The 16,595-nt window shown below is 43.9% G+C and overlaps 1 protein-coding gene across 2 annotated transcripts in view; it reads left to right on the top strand.

The window, feature by feature from the left end:
• The first annotated feature begins 587 nt into the window (after positions 1 to 587).
• The window catches only part of SH3BP2 (SH3 domain binding protein 2), a 146,199-nt gene continuing 130,191 nt past the window's right edge, over positions 588 to 16,595 (top strand). Inside the window, exons 1-2 of one of the 2 annotated variants that reach the window (XM_077477899.1) lie at positions 588 to 641; positions 783 to 871. The gene's annotated coding sequence lies outside the window, so the exon portion shown is untranslated. Of the gene's footprint in view, positions 642 to 710; positions 872 to 16,595 lie in introns of those variants that run through there. The other variant, XM_077477898.1, reaches the window with a different exon arrangement.

Genomic DNA, 16,595 nt, shown 5'->3' with positions numbered 1-16,595 from the left:
TGACAGCTGATCACGTGGTAAGGGGTCCGGATCGACCCCTTGCTCCGATATGTGATCAGGCGAGTCTCATAGACTCGCTGATCACAGAGCGTGCCACGCGCGCCCCTTAGGGGGCGCGCAGGCCGCTCGTGCGCGGGACGACGTCAATAGACGTAGCCCTGGCAAAGGAGGTCCGCGCTGTAGCCGTCATTCGGCTATAGCGTGGATCTCAAGCGGTTAAACTTTTAAAGTGTGAGTTTAGTAATGTTATCTACTTGTGTTGTCTAGTAGCATTTTCTTCACAAAAGCTTTCAAATTCAGGTTATTTTAGTTACATTATGGAGTGTTATAGAGTGTTCATCTATACAATGTCGCTAAATTCATGAAAAAAAAGTTTCTTTAGCAGTCCCCTCGACCAGAAATGTATCTGGTTTCTTCCACCCGCCTCGAAGCTGAAACATCTGAAGGCTCATAAAGAAACTTGCTCTAGATTCTAAGGGGGAAGAAGCGCTCAAATGTAAGACGTGTACATGTATACAAGAAAGGAACACAAAGCAGGAAGGAAATGGCTGGTGAATACAGAAAATCTATTGTACTGTATCTGCATTAGACCTGAGCAGAGCTCTGCACAAGATGACTCAACATAGAACAAGCTCTCCCAGGTAAGGACATGCCAGGTACGATGATAAGGAGGCTGGACAGGAGGAGGGCCGATGGCAGGGATGGGGAAGGTTGGAGGAAGGAGGTACTACTCACACTGCTAACATTTTTCAGTGTGTCTCTTCTTTCCTTCTCTTGTTCAGAAATAATGTGAACAGAGGTGTGTGACTGGAACTGGATGAAGAAGAGCCCAATCTCTGCTGAGCTGCAGAGCTGTCCTCCTACAGAACAGGTAAGTCTCCCATACAACTCAGACTTTGTAGTTTCTACTCATACATTGCTACAGCTAACAGATGCCGACCTATACAGAAAGGATTGTGTGATGATTTAATACATACTTATTTGCCATTTGTGTGCTGCTTTGCTGGGAGACCTTGTACAAGTGTGTTTTTTTTCCATATTTCATCTTACTTCATATTCACATTTACCGTGAGAAAAATGACACTTAGTGGTTAGCACATCTGCTTTGCAGCGCTTGAGTCATTGCTTTGAATCACGGGCAGGACACTATCTGCATGGAGTTTGCATGTTCCCCCCGTGCTTGCATGGGGTGCAATCCACGCTCCAAAGACATGTTGGGGGGGGGGGGGGGTGGTTGATTGGCTCCTTTCAGAACTACCCCATGCATGTAATGTCTGAACCATAGTTTGTAACATTTTAGAGAACAGAAACTTGTGTGCTTGCATGTAAAGTGCTGTGTAAATTGCTGGTGCTGTATACATGCCTAAAATAAATGAATTATAGCGCTCTGAAGGATAAGTATGAAATTGCATTTAAAGTAACAAAAGTATTGATGGCAGTGGTCACCATAACAGCCAGGGAGCTTGCATTTTCTGCAAAAAAAAAAAACAGCAATAGCAGCTTCATTGTTTTTCTCATGACATTTTTACTATAAAGCTGAATTCAGAGCTATAAATAAATACCCTTGCAGTGAGGGGCCCCCACTCTCTAAGGGTTAAATACTTCTTAACCACTTGCCGACCGCCTAACGCCGATGTACGTCGGCAGAATGGCACGGGCAGGCATAAGCACGTACATGTACGTGATTTGCCTCCCGCGGGTCGGGGGCCCTATCGGGCCCCCGCCCGGTGCCTGCGGCGGTCGGTTTTCGTTCGGGAGCGATCCCGGACGAGGGGACGGCCATTCATTCATGGCCACCCCCTCGCGATCGCTCCCGACGAATAGAAATCCCCGGTGACATCACTTCCTCTCCTGTAATGTAAACACAGGAGAGGAAGTGATGTATTCTCTCCTCCGTGTCGGTATTTTTCGTTCCGACACGGAGGAGAGCGGATCAGTGAGTTGCACCAACACATCCCACACACAGTAGAACATGGCAGGCACACTCACACCCCCCCTTTACCCCCCGATCACCCCCCCAATTACCCCTGCCCCCCAGTCACAGTGACACCAATGTCATTTTTTTTTTTTTTTTTTTTTTTTTTTGCATTGGTGTCATTTGTGACTGTAATAACTGTTAGGGCAGTTAGAGTTAGCCCCCTTTAGTTCTAATGTACCCCCCTAACCCCCCCAATAAAGGTTTAACCCCGTGATCACCCCCCGTCGCCAGTGTCACTAAGGCTGGGTTCACATTGCAGCGGTTTATGAGAACGAATGTGATTCGCACCGCACTGCAGTGCAAATCACATCCGATCTCTGTGCGATTCGAGTTCAGCCATTCGCCGCACCCGCCGCACCCGCCACACCCGCCGCACCCGCCGCAAATTCGCACGGGACCCTTTTTTTGGCCCGCAGCAGAATCGGATCGCATGGGTGTTCACACCATGCGATCCGAGTTTGCAGATCGCACTGCGATATGCGAACTGATCTGGGGGTGTCAGTAACATTTCACTGACACTCCCAGCAGTTCGCATAGGGCAGTGTGAACTGCCGCCGGGAGGCATGCGATGCGGGAACCCGCCGCGGATTCGCGGCGTTTCCGCATCGCTCCAGTGTGAACCCAGCCTAATAAGCGATCATTTTTCTGATCGCCGTATTAGTGTCCCAGGTGACGCTAGTTAGGCAGGTAGGTATTTAGGTTCGCCGCAGCTTTTTATAGCGCCAGGGACCCCCATATACTACCGCATAAAGCCCCCTGATTGCCCCCTAGTTAACCCTTTCACCAGTGATCACCATATAACTGTTACAGGTGACGCTGGTTGGTTAGTTATTTTTTTATAGTTTCAGGGCACCCGCCATTTATTACCTAATAAAGGTTTAACCCCCTGATCACCCGGCGGGTGTCATTTGTGACTAATAACTGTTAGGGCAGTTAGGGTTAGCCCCCTTTAGTTCTAAGGTACCCCCCTAACCCCCCCAATAAAGGTTTAACCCCGTGATCACCCCCCGTCGCCAGTGTCACTAAGGCTGGGTTCAGATTGCAGCGGTTTGAGAACGGATGTGATTCGCACTGCAGTGCAAATCACATCCGATCTCTGTGCGATTCGAGTTCAGCCATTCGCCGCACCCGCCACACCCGCCGCACCCGCCGCAAATTCGCACGGGACCCTTTTTTTGGCCCGCAGCAGAATCGGATCGCATGGGTGTTCACACCATGCGATCCGAGTTTGCAGATCGCACTGCGATATGCGAACTGATCTGGGGGTGTCAGTAACATTTCACTGACACTCCCAGCAGTTCGCATAGGGCAGTGTGAACTGCCGCCGGGAGGCATGCGATGCGGGAACCCGCCGCGCATTCGTGGCGTTCCCGCATCGCTCCAGTGTGAACCCAGCCTAATAAGCGATCGTTTTTCTGATCGCTGTATTAGTGTCACAGGTGACGCTAGTTAGGCAAGTAGGTATTTAGGTTCGCCGCAGCTTTTTATAGCGCCAGGGACCCCCATATACTACCGCATAAAGCCCCCTGATTGCCCCCTAGTTAACCCTTTCACCAGTGATCACCATATAACTGTTACAGGTGACGCTGGTTGGTTAGTTATTTTTTTATAGTTTCAGGGCACCCGCCATTTATTACCTAGTCTCACTAGTGTACCCCTAAATTTAGGGGTGTCTACTTTCCAAAATGGGGTCATTTGGGGGGGGTTTGTGCCATCTTGGCATTTTATGGCCTTCAAAACTGTAACGCCCTTAGAAAGCCTGAAGGCGGTGCTTGGTTTTCGGGGCCCCGTACGCGGCTAGGCTCCCAAAAAGTCCCACATATGTGGTATCCCCGTACTCAGGAGAAGCAGCAGAATTTATTTTGGGGTGTCATTTCACATATGCCCATGGCATGCGTGAGCAATATATCATTTAGTGACAACTTTGTGAAAAAAAAAAAAAAAAAAAAAAAGTTTGTAATTTTCCCGCAACTTGTGGCAAAATATAAAATATTCCATGGACTCAACATGCCTCTCAGCAAATAGCTTGGGGTGTCTACTTTCTAAAATGGGGTCATTTGTGGGGGTTTTGTGCCATCTTGGCATTTTATGGCCTTCAAAACTGTAATAGGTAGTGAGGAGTGAAGTCAAATATTTACGCCCTTAGAAAGCCTGAAGGCGGTGCTTGGTTTTCGGGGCCCCGTACGCGGCTAGGCTCCCAAAAAGTCCCACATATGTGGTATCCCCGTACTCAGGAGAAGCAGCAGAATTTATTTTGGGGTGTCATTTCACATATGCCCATGGCATGTGTGAGCAATATATCATTTAGTGACAACTTTGTGAAAAAAAAAAAAAAAAAAAAAAAGTTTGTAATTTTCCCGCAACTTGTGGCAAAATATAAAATATTCCATGAACTCAACATGCCTCTCAGCAAATAGCTTGGGGTGTCTACTTTCTAAAATGGGGTCATTTGTGGGGGTTTTGTGCCATCTTGGCATTTTATGGCCTTCAAAACTGTAATAGGTAGTGAGAAGTGAACTCAAAAATTTACGCCCTTAGAAAGCCTGAAGGCGGTGCTTGGTTTTCGGGGCCCCGTACGCGGCTAGGCTCCCAAAAAGTCCCACATATGTGGTATCCCCGTACTCAGGAGAAGCAGCAGAATTTATTTTGGGGTGTCATTTCACATACGCCCATAGCATGTGTGAGCAATATATCATTTAGTGACAACTTTGTGTAAAAAAAAAAAAAAAATTTTTTTTTTGTCATTATTCAATCGCTTGAGGCAAAAAAATAAAATATTCAATGGGCTCAACATGCCTCTTATCAATTTCCTTAGGGGGTCTACTTTCCAAAATGGGGTCATTTGGGGGGGTTTTGTACTGCCCTGCCATTTTAGCACCTCAAGAAATGAGATAGGCAGTCGTAAACTAAAAGCTGCGTAAATTCCAGAAAACGTACCTTAGTTTGTAGATGTGACAACTTTTGCGCAAACCAATAAATATACAATTATTGACTTTTTTTTTACCAAAGACATGTGGCTGAATACATTTTGGCCTAAATGTATGACTAAAATTGAGTTTATTGGATTTTTCTAATAACAAAAAGTAGAAAATATCATTTTTTTTCAAAATTTGCGGTCTTTTTACGTTTATATCGCAAAAAATAAAAATCGCAGAGGCAATCAAATACCATCAAAAGAAAGCTCTATTTGTGGGAAGAAAAGGACGCAAATTTTGTTTGGGTACAACATTGCATGACCGCGCAATTACCAGTTAAAGCAGCGCAGTGCCAAAGTGTAAAAAGACCTCTGGTCATTTACCAGCAAAATGGTCCGGTCTGAAAGTGGTTAAAGTGGTAGTAAAGTCCCCCTCCAGACACTTTTACCTGCAGATAAGCTTATAATAAAGCTTACCTGTAGGTACAAGGAATATCTCCTAAATGTGCACTGTTTAGGAGATATTCAGTGTCCCTGAAGCCAGTGACATCACCAGTGCATGCGCTCTGAAGGAACTGCGTGCCCAAAGGTGTGCACAGCCTATTGCATTAGGGTGTGCACCCCAAAACTCTAATGCCGTGTACACACAGCCAGACTTTTCGACTGCAAAGGTCTGAAGGAACAAATCCGTCGGACAATTCAACCGTGTGTGGGCTTCATCAGACCTTTGCTGTGAAAAATCAGACGGACTTTAGATTTAGAACGTGTCAAATCTTTCTGACAGACTCTAAGGCCGCGTACACACGCGGGGACTGTTCGCTCAACTTTGTCCGCTGAACAGTGTTTCAGCGGACAGTCCGCTCGTGTGTGGGCTTTCAGCGGACAGTTTCAGCGGACAGTCTGACGAACAAAGTTTTTCGGAAATTCCGAAAAACTGTCCGCTGAAACTTGGTTTGAGCGGACAGTCCGCCCGTGTGTAGGCTTGTTCGTCAAACTAAGTCTCGCGCATGCTCAGAAAGAATTTACACGCCGAAGGTTGCATTGCAGTGTATAGGACGTCGTTTTCTAGTCCCGTCGTACGTGCCGTTCACGTCATCGCGCACGGTTTCAGCGGACTGTTCGTTCGTCGTGTGTGGGCAAGTCCGTCCATGCTAATTTTGAGCGGACTGTCCGCTGAAACTGTTTGACGGACAAAGTTGAGCGAACAGTCCCCGCGTGTGTGCGCGGCCTAATTTGATCGAAAAATCCATTTGTCTGTATGCTAGTCCGATGGACGAAAACCGACGCTAGGGCAGCTATTGGGTACTGGCTATGAACTTCCTTATTCTAGCCGGTCATACGTCATCATGTTCGAATCCGTCGGACCTTGGTGAGATTGTATGTGGCCAAGTCCATTGCTTCGGAAAGTCAGTCGGAAGTCCGCCGAAAGTCCGTTGGGCCTAGTCTGCCAGAAAGTCTGGTCGTGTGTACACGGCATAATGCTTTTCTCTGAAGCCTCAGTTGAGATAAATAGGCAGTGTTCTGTGATGAGCAGCTTCCTGTTCATTCAGAAACTGAAGCATAGTGTACTATGCTTCAGTTATGAATGAACACAGTGCGCGTGCGCACACCCTGAACATATAGAGGGGCTAAAAATTTGAATGAATGAATGTGATAGACAAAAGTTACAATAAAAAAAAAAGAAAGTTTGATGCTTACATGCAACATGTAATGAATTGGGGTCCTGTCATGAACTCCACTCTACAATATGCTCTATGCAGCTTTGAGTGTTTATGTACAGGATGTAAATCCTTCTGCCAAGATCCCCTAAATGAGGAGTATGAATGTGTTTTCAACAGGGTGCCAGTATACAGTATATATATATATATATATATTTTTTTTTTAAGATATAGGTTATTTTTTTTTCTGACAGAGCTTCTTTAAAGCAGCATTAAACCCAAAGCCAAAAATGTAATGTATTGCAGCTTACCAATCATTAGATGTGCTCACTGCATCGTATTTTTCATCTGGTGATCCAGCCACTAACATACCTCCTCTATAAGGCTGAATTCACACCTATACATTTTTAGTGCTTTTTGCATTTTGCAGATTTGCACTACAGAATGTGTTCCATAGGAAACCATGTTAAATGGACTGTAGTGCAAATCTGAAAAATGCAAAAAGCACTAAAAATGCCATAGATGTGAATCCAGCCTTAGGCTCGGTTCACACCTATGCATTTTATTTTTTGGCCTTTTTGCAGAAACACACTACAGTCCATTTAACATGGTTTCCTATGGCACATGTTCACATTAAGGCTGGATTCACACTTATGCATTTTTAGTGCTTTTTTCATTTTGCAGATTTGCACAGCAGAACATGTTCCATAGGAAACAATGTTAAATGGACTGTAGTGCAAATCAGCAAAATGCAAAAAGCACTAAAACTGCATAGGTGTGAATCCAGCCTTATGCTCGTTTCAGCCGCTGCATTTTTGGAAAGGGTCAGGGACTTTTTCACAAGCAAAACAATGAGTTTTTGGGTCAATAGACTTCATTGGAAAATCTGCAGAAATACATGTGTGTTTTTGCTATGATTTTGCTGTAATTTGCGTTTTTTTAAACCACCCGACAACAAATTCGCAAAAAAAAAAGCATTAAAAATGCAAAAAGCTTAAAAAAAAAAAAAGCATCAAAATGCAAAAAGCACTGCAGAAACAGTTCAAAAGCGAACTGCATTGGCATACATCCCAACATTTTGCGATGGGAATGAGGGACACCTACTAACAAACATATGTAGGCATAGGACATGCCCCCTGCCACACCCCCTTAAAGCGGGAGTCCCCTGGGAGTTCCGCCGTTTTTTTTTTTAAAAGCCAGCAGCTACAAATACTGCAGCTGCTGACTTTTAAAATAGTGACACTTACCCGCCCAGCGCGCCCGCGATGTAGGCACCTGAAGCCGATCTCTCGATCGTCTCTCGGGTGCTGCCGCCGCCATCTTGGGTATGGGAATCAGGAAGTGGAGCCTTTTGGCTTCATTTCCCGGTTCCCTACTGCGCATGCGCGAGTCGCGCTGCGCAATAAGGATGGTCCCCGGGACCTTCGGAAAGGGGCGTAGATTCTGCGGAAAGGGGCGTACCTTCTGCAGAATCTACACCGGAAGTGGGTGCAGATACCTGTACTGTACAGGTACCTGCACCCCCCCTCCCCCCTGAAAGGTGCCAATTGTGGCGCCGGAGGGGGGGAGGATTCCAATGAGCGTAAGGTCCACTTTAGGGTGGACCTCCGCTTTAAAGGAGCATTAACCAAAAAAAAAAAAAAGGTTAACTAAATCCACTAGGACTTTTTTTTTTACAAATGCATCAATTTAGAAATTGGATGAAAGGTTTAGCACTGGGAAACACGTTTTGAAAGATAAAAAGTGCATTTTACATACAACTATATAGATCAGATCAAAATGAGGGACAAATGAGGGGGAAAGAGGGACATTGCTCCAAATCAGGGACAGTCCCTTGAAATCAGGGACAGTTGGGAGCTATGCTTAGGTGTGAACCGAGCCTTATGCTGCGTATATATAACCGGTTTTCCCATCGGAATAAACTTTGAAGGTTTTTCCGACGGAGTTCCGCTGAAACTGTCTTGCATACACACAATCACCCCAGCCCGATCGTCAAGAACATGGTGACGTACAACATGCACGACGGGACTAGAAAAAGGCAGTTCAATAGTCAGTAGCCAATAGCTTTCATCATAGCTTTCGTCTTATACTTGCTTCAGAGCATGCGTCATTTTTGGTCCGTGAGAACAGCATACAGACGAGCGGTTTTCCCAATCGGAATTGGTTACGTCGGAAATATTTAAAACATGTTCTATTTCAAGGTCCGTCATAATTTTCAAAAAAAAAAAAAAAAAAAGTACGATGAGGCATACTTTTTCTGTTGGACATTCCACTCGTGTGAATGCAGCATTAGCCATTGTACACACGGTCGGATATTTCGACAACAAAATCCGACGGATTTTGTCTGAAACTAGTGTTGCATACACACGGTTGGACAAAGTTGTCGGAAAATCCGATCATTCGTAGCATTATGACGTTATTTAGTTACGATGGGACTACGTTCAGGCTAGTAGCCAATAGCTTTGGTCTAGGAATTTGATCTGAGCATGCGTGGCACTTTGTCCAATCGGATCGTGTTGTCAGAAAATTTTTATATCCAGCTCTCAAACTTTGTTGGTCGGACATTCCTATGGAAAAAGTCAGATGAAGCCCACACATGGTCGGATTATCCAACAACACGGTCCGATCGGATGTTTTCTGTCGGAATGTCCGACCGTGTGTACAAGGGCTAAGAGTATCCCCAGTCTGGATGTCAGTCTGGAAGGAGGGGAGTGTTAAATGCACTAGCAGAGTTAGATACACTAACATATTGAAACCAAACTCCAGAAAACTGTTTTTTCTTTCCTTTTTGGGATAAAAGTTTTTTTTTTTTAAATACTTTATTTCTCTGCAGGAATACATGACAAAGATCACAAAAAAAAAAAAAAAATTACATAGATCAACTTATCAAATCAATTTACAAAACAAAAACTTATTAATTTAACCAATGATACACAGTGCATTCCTGCGAATTTTTTTTCGCAGGAAAAAGGGATAAAAAAAAAGGGAAAAAGGGATAAAAGTTTTACGTAAATAAAAGCCGATTGTTGAAAGCACTCCCTATCAATGGTAAATGGTTTGACACTAACCAATTTGCAGGAGAGCTTGTTCTGTTGAATAACATACTTACTGGTTGGATCACCAGATAAAAATAAAGGAAAGAAAAACGAAAAAAGAAAACAAATATAGATATCACATCTAAGAATACATAATCTGCAATTTATGTTTTGATTTTGGGTTTAATACCACTTCACGTAACATTGGGGAATTTTCTTTTTCAAAATACAATACAGTAAGTTTCAAAACCATTTCCCTTATTTTACATTGCAGAGTGCTAATACCGGAAACACATAAAAATGTAATTCTGAAAATAAGGACTAATTGAGGCACATCGAGCCCAAAAGTCACTTCAAATCATATCTGACTTGTCCAGTTTTAAAGTTCTCCAATGGTTGCCTGTCCTGACAGCACAACATGGCAGTACTTGTTGCCAGCACACAAAATGTTAATCTTGTGCCTCTTGGAACGCTCACCATTTGTTCGGTGTGTCTGTATAAGGGGATTTTTCTACCTTTTTGTTTTTCATTGCTGCCAGCCTGATGGGAAATGTGTGGTGCAAAATGAATAGCTGATGATTCATGATATGGGGGGAGAAGAGCTTTCTCATACACTCCTATACAAGATGCTGTGACTGCACATGAGAGACAATGCAGCCTTCACTGCTGTGTAGGAAGTTCTAGTTAACAAGTTCAAGAAAAGGTGTTATGGGTGCCATAGCTAACTTCTTTCTGAAAATGCTACATGTCTGGCTGTCAGGTTGATTTTCATGTCCCTGACATGATGCAGACATAGAGATCAAGAATGTGAGAGAAAAAATCCTTATCAGGACTGATGCCGTCCATGAGGCCAATGGAGAGTTACTGAGCACAGCACTGGCAGACACGGCACTGCCCGTTGTGAAGGACCAGGCAGGGAGTTATGCCGTGTACACACGACTGGACTTTTTGACAGCAAAGTTCAGACGGAAAGAAACCGTCGGACAATTCGATCGTGTGTGGGCTCCATTGGACCTTTTCTGCCGAAAGATCTGACGTTCCAGTTCCTATCGAGAAAGCCGCCCGTCTGTATGCAGGTCCGACGGACCAACAACGACGCAAGGGCAGCTATTGACTACTTGGGTTGAACTTCCTTTTTCTAGTCCCGTCGTACATCGTCGTGTTAAACGATCGGACTTTGGTGTGATCATATGTAGGCAGGTCAGTTTCAGCGGAACTCCGTTAAAAAGTCCATCAGAGTTCATTCCGATGGAAAGTCCGGTTGTGTGTACGTGGCATTAGATAATGGCGAGCTGGTGGTTTTATCAGATTTGATTCTCTGCAGTGAAGGGCAGGGGAGACATTGGAGGTCTAAAAAATTCCTGATATTGCAAAAAAGAGTACCTGTCATCTGCCCAATGCTATCCCATAAGAGGCTTGTTAGTTTCCTTGTGATAGCAATAAAGTTAAAGGGTAACTCCACTGTCATGGGAAAAAAAATCAAACAAAAAAAATCACATTTACAATTGCGACAAAGTCATATTGCAATTACCACTTGTCCACCGGGAAAATTCCAGCACTCCTCTCCTACATGTAAAAATCATAATTTTTTTTGCGTAGAAATTTTTCAAGCATGATTTTGGGGGGGGGGGGGGGGACTTTCAGGAATAAGAAAAAAAAAGTTAGCCAAATGTTTTGTATAATGTGACAGATGATGATATGCTGAGTAAATAGATATGTCACATTTCACGTTTTAAAATTGCGCACATTTGTGGTATGGCGCTAAACCTCAATACTTAAAAATCTCCATAGGTGACACTTTAATTTTTATTTTTTTTACAGGTTTAGAGTTACAGAGGTGTTCTTGCACTAGAATTATTGCTCTTGCTCTAATGTTCATGGTGATACCTCACATGTGTGGTTTGAATGTTGTTTACATATGCGGGAGCGACTTAGTATACTAATATTTGCTTCTGCGTGCGGGGACGGGGGACACTTTAATTTTTTATTTTTTTTTATTGTTTATTTACATTTTTTTTATTTTTACACTTTGCCTTTAAAAAAATGATTTTGCTCATGTTTGTTCCTATTACAAGGAATGTAAACATCCCTTGTAATAGGGATAGTGTGCGACAGGTCCTCTTTATGGAGAGATGAGAGATCTCAGGCTTTCCTGCCGAGTCTCTGTCTTTGTTTACTTTTGCCAGACTGGACATGACGTCATAATGTCACACCTGCGTCTCCGGAAGTCAGAGATTGCCGGGACCATGTGTCCCTCGGAAATCTCTATGGCTAACTTCCGCCGGAAGTGGATTCCTTCTCCAGTTCGCCGGAGAAGAACCTGGTAGAAACACCGGAGGGTGGTGGGCAGGGGGTGGATGTCCCCTCCAGCTGCCTGTAAGAACGATCAAGCGACTGAACAGCCGATATGATTGTTATGGTGAAGGGAATCGCCAGATGAAAAAAATGATATCTGAATGATGTCTGCATCATTCAGATATCACCATTGAAAGCCCAGGACGTTATTTGGCGGCCAGCGAGTAGTTAAATGTTATTAAAAATTACCTTTCCTTTTCAATCTGCAGCTCTGTAATTTTCTGTACAATGCAATGCAATATGGCTACCTGGAGGTGTTCTGTACAATGAATGTGTACAGAACACAGGCACTAATGAGGAGGCACTGATTATCAGGGCACTGATGATCAGTGCCTTAATTATCGGCGAAAACAATGTCCTGACACGCTTGCCGGTTAACGGCTCTCCTTTCCTCCCACAGACACAGCATGGGAGGAAAGGAATGCAGATAACATGCAAGTCTGGTTACATGTCATCAGCTGTGGTTGGACACAGCTGATTACATGGTAAAGAGCCACTGTGATTGGACCTTTACCCTGATCTGTGATCAGCTGTATCTGAAGGACACAGAGCGTGCCCGATGCATGCCGCAGGAGGCATGCGGGGGCAGAGTCCTGGGAGGACATCTATTGACACCCTCCCAGAACTGGATGCGCTGTAGCCATCTTTCAGCTATAGCATGGTCGGCAAGTGGTTGAAGTAATTTCTAGCAAACAAATGTAATTTGATGTGTGTGAAAAAAATGCTCCAGTAGAACAGTGGTTAAATGAATACTTGTGCATTGCACATGAAACTGGTTCAATTGAATGTCTTTCTCTCCAGCAGAATATATATTACCCTTTTGTTCCCCCACTACTCTGTACAGGAGCAAAAAAAAATAAAAAATGCCCATCAGTTTTAGGTATGTAGGAGCATGGAGCTTACTCCATGGGTTAGTGCTGGTGCTTGGTGATATGACAGCACACTGCAGAGGGGACAGTCCTCCACGCCAGGTCTTGGCATATGGTGCTTATATAAGACTGTCTTCCTTTGCTCCTGGGGGCTGAATGGAGTAAGAGGTGCAAAGGAAAGATGGGTATGTGCAGCTGCCCCATGCTTACTCCAGTTTCCCCCATTGCTGACTTATCCTGCCTTGTTCTGTACTGTGTTTTTGTGTAGTGGTAGCCATCTTGGTAAAAGCAGAGCATTGCTTCCTTGTGTCAGAGCCTCCAGCAAGGAGAACAGTGGGTAGCATAATAATGGCAACTCTAAATCTCCTGAGATTTCAATAGGTCAGTGCTGTGAGTATCTGTAGCACACCTCCCACACATACTCCAATATACAGTGCCTTGAAAAAGTATTCACACCCCTTGACATTTTCCAATTCTTTTCATGTTACAACCAAAAACGTAAATGTATTTTATTGGGATTTTATACAATAGACCAACACAAAGTGGCACATAATTGTGAAGTGTAAGGAAAATGATAAATGGTTTTTAATTTTCTTTTTACAAATTTAAATGTAAAAAGTGTGGGGTGCATTTGTATTCAGCTCCCCTGAGTCAATACTTTGTAGAAGCCTTTTTGGGGATGTCTCTACCAACTTTGCACATTTAGAGAGTGACATTTTTGCCCATTCTCCTTTGCAAAAATAGCTCAAAATCTGTCAGACTGGATGGAGAGCGTTTGTGAACAGCAATTTCCAAGTCTTGCCACAGTCTCTCAATTGGATTTAGGTCTGGATTTTGACTGGACCATTCTAACACATGATAATGCTTTGATCTAAACCATTCTATTGTAGCTCTGGCTGTATATTTAGGGTAATTTTCCTGCTGGAAGGTGAACCTCCACCCCAGTCAAGTCTTTTGCAGACTAACAGGTTTTCTTCTAAGATTGCCCTGTATTTGGCTCCATCCATCTTCCCATCAACTCTGATCAGCTCCCCTGTCCCTGCAGAAGAAAAACATCCCCACAACATGATGCTGCCACCACCATGTTTCAGGGTGGGGATGGGGTGTTCAGGGTGATGGCAGTGTTAGGTTTTTGCCACGCATAGCATTCATTTTTTAGGCCAAAAAGTTAAATATGTCTGCTCGCAAACTGCAAATGGGATTTATTATGGCTTTCTTCTTGCCGCTCTTCCATAAGGGACAGATTTGTGGAGTTCACGACTAATAGTTGTCCTGTGGACAGATTCTCCCACCTGAGCTATGGATCTCTGCAACTCCTTCAGAGTTACCATGGGCCTCTTGGCTGCTTCTGTGACTTATGCTCTCCTTGCCCGGCCCTGTGTTTGATCACAACAGTCATTAAGCAAGGATGATAATTGAGCGAGGAATGTGTAAATCTGTGTAAAAAACAATCGCAAAGGTTATTTTTAGATGATATCTGAACACCCATGTTTCTTGAAAGTATATCAGTTTTGCTTCTATTTTAAATAAACAACTATGTTGTAGCTCATCACTTATCAAAGACATTTATTAACCACTTGCTCTCTGGGCACTTAAACCCCCCTCCTGCCCAGACCAATTTTCAGCTTTCAGCGCTGATGCACTTTGAATGACAATTGTGCGGGCATACAACACTGTACCCAAATAAAATTTTTATCATTTTTTTCCCACAAATAGAGCTTTCTTTTGGTGGTATTTAACCACCTTCAGACCGGACCATTTTGCTGGTAAATGACCAGAGGTCTTTTTACAATTTGGCACTGCGCTGCTTTAACTGGTAATTGCGCGGTCATGCAATGTTGTACCCAAACAAAATTTGCGTCCTTTTCTTCCCACAAATAGAGCTTTCTTTTGATGGTATTTGATTGCCTCTGCGATTTTTATTTTTTGCGATATAAACGTAAAAAGACCGCAAATTTTGAAAAAAAATGATATTTTCTACTTTTTGTTATTAGAAAAATCCAATAAACTCAATTTTAGTCATACATTTAGGCCAAAATGTATTCAGCCACATGTCTTTGGTAAAAAAAAAGTCAATAATTGTATATTTATTGGTTTGCGCAAAAGTTGTCACATCTACAAACTAAGGTACGTTTTCTGGAATTTACGCAGCTTTTAGTTTACGACTGCCTATCTCATTTCTTGAGGTGCTAAAATGGCAGGGCAGTACAAAACCCCCCCAAATGACCCCATTTTGGAAAGTAGACACCCTAAGGAAATTGATAAGTGGCATGTTGAGCCCATTGAATATTTTATTTTTTTGCCTCAAGCGATTGAATAATGACAAAAAAAATTTTTTTTTTTTTTTTTTTACACAAAGTTGTCACTAAATGATATATTGCTCACACATGCTATGGGCATATGTGAAATGACACCCCAAAATAAATTCTGCTGCTTCTCCTGAGTACGGGGATACCACATATGTGGGACTTTTTGGGAGCCTAGCCGCGTACGGGGCCCCGAAAACCAAGCACCGCCTTCAGGCTTTCTAAGGGCGTAAATTTTTGATTTCACTTCTCACTACCTATTACAGTTTTGAAGGCCATAAAATGCCAAGATGGCACAAAACCCCCACAAACACCCCAAGCTATTTGCTGAGAGGCATGTTGAGTCCATGGAATATTTTATATTTTGCCACAAGTTGCGGGAAAATTACAAACTTTTTTTTTTTTTTTTTTCACAAAGTTGTCACTAAATGATATATTGCTCACGCATGCCATGGGCATATGTGAAATGACACCCCAAAATAAATTCTGCTGCTTCTCCTGAGTACGGGGATACCACATATGTGGGACTTTTTGGGAGCCTAGCCGCGTACGGGGCCCCGAAAACCAAGCACCGCCTTCAGGCTTTCTAAGGGCGTTACAGTTTTGAAGGCCATAAAATGCCAAGATGGCACAAACCCCCCCCAAATGACCCCATTTTGGAAAGTAGACACCCCTAAATTTAGGGGTACACTAGTGAGACTAGGTAATAAATGGCGGGTGCCCTGAAACTATAAAAAAAATAACTAACCAACCAGCGTCACCTGTAACAGTTATATGGTGATCACTGGTGAAAGGGTTAACTAGGGGGCAATCAGGGGGCTTTATGCGGTAGTATATGGGGGTCCCTGGCGCTATAAAAAGCTGCGGCGAACCTAAATACCTACCTGCCTAATACAGTGATCAGAAAAACGATCGCTTATTAGGCTGGGTTCACACTGGAGCGATGCGGGAACGCCACGAATCCGCGGCGGGTTCCCGCATCACATGCCTCCCGGCGGCAGCTCACACTGCCCTATGCGAACTGCTGGGAGTGTCAGTGAAATGTTAATGACACCCCCAGATCAGTTCGCATATCGCAGTGCGATCTGCAAACTCGGATCGCATGGTGTGAACACCCATGCGATCCGATTCTGCTGCGGACCAAAAAAAGGGTCCCGTGCGATTTTGCGGCGGGTGCGACACTAATTCAGCCATACTATCTGTATGGCTGAACTCGAATCGCACAGAGATCGGATGTGATTTGCACTGCAGTGCGGTGTGAATCACATCCGTTCTCATAAACCGCTGCAATGTGAACCCAGCCTTAGTGACACTGGCGACGGGGGGTGATCACGGGGTTAAACCTTTATTGGGGGGGTTAGGGGGGTACCTTAGAACTAAAGGGGGCTAACCCTAACTGCCCTAACAGTTATTACAGTCACAAATGACACCCGCCGGGTGATCAGGGGGTTAAACCTTTATTAGGTAATAAATGGCGGGT

Source organism: Lithobates pipiens, unplaced genomic scaffold (genome assembly GCF_037356315.1).
Source record: "Lithobates pipiens isolate NorthernLeopardFrog02 unplaced genomic scaffold, aLitPip1_a1.2 Scaffold_13, whole genome shotgun sequence".
NCBI classification, from domain to species: Eukaryota; Metazoa; Chordata; class Amphibia; order Anura; family Ranidae; genus Lithobates; species Lithobates pipiens.
The sequence above is the reverse complement of the archived record's forward strand: the minus strand, read 5'-3'. Positions and strand labels throughout refer to the sequence as shown.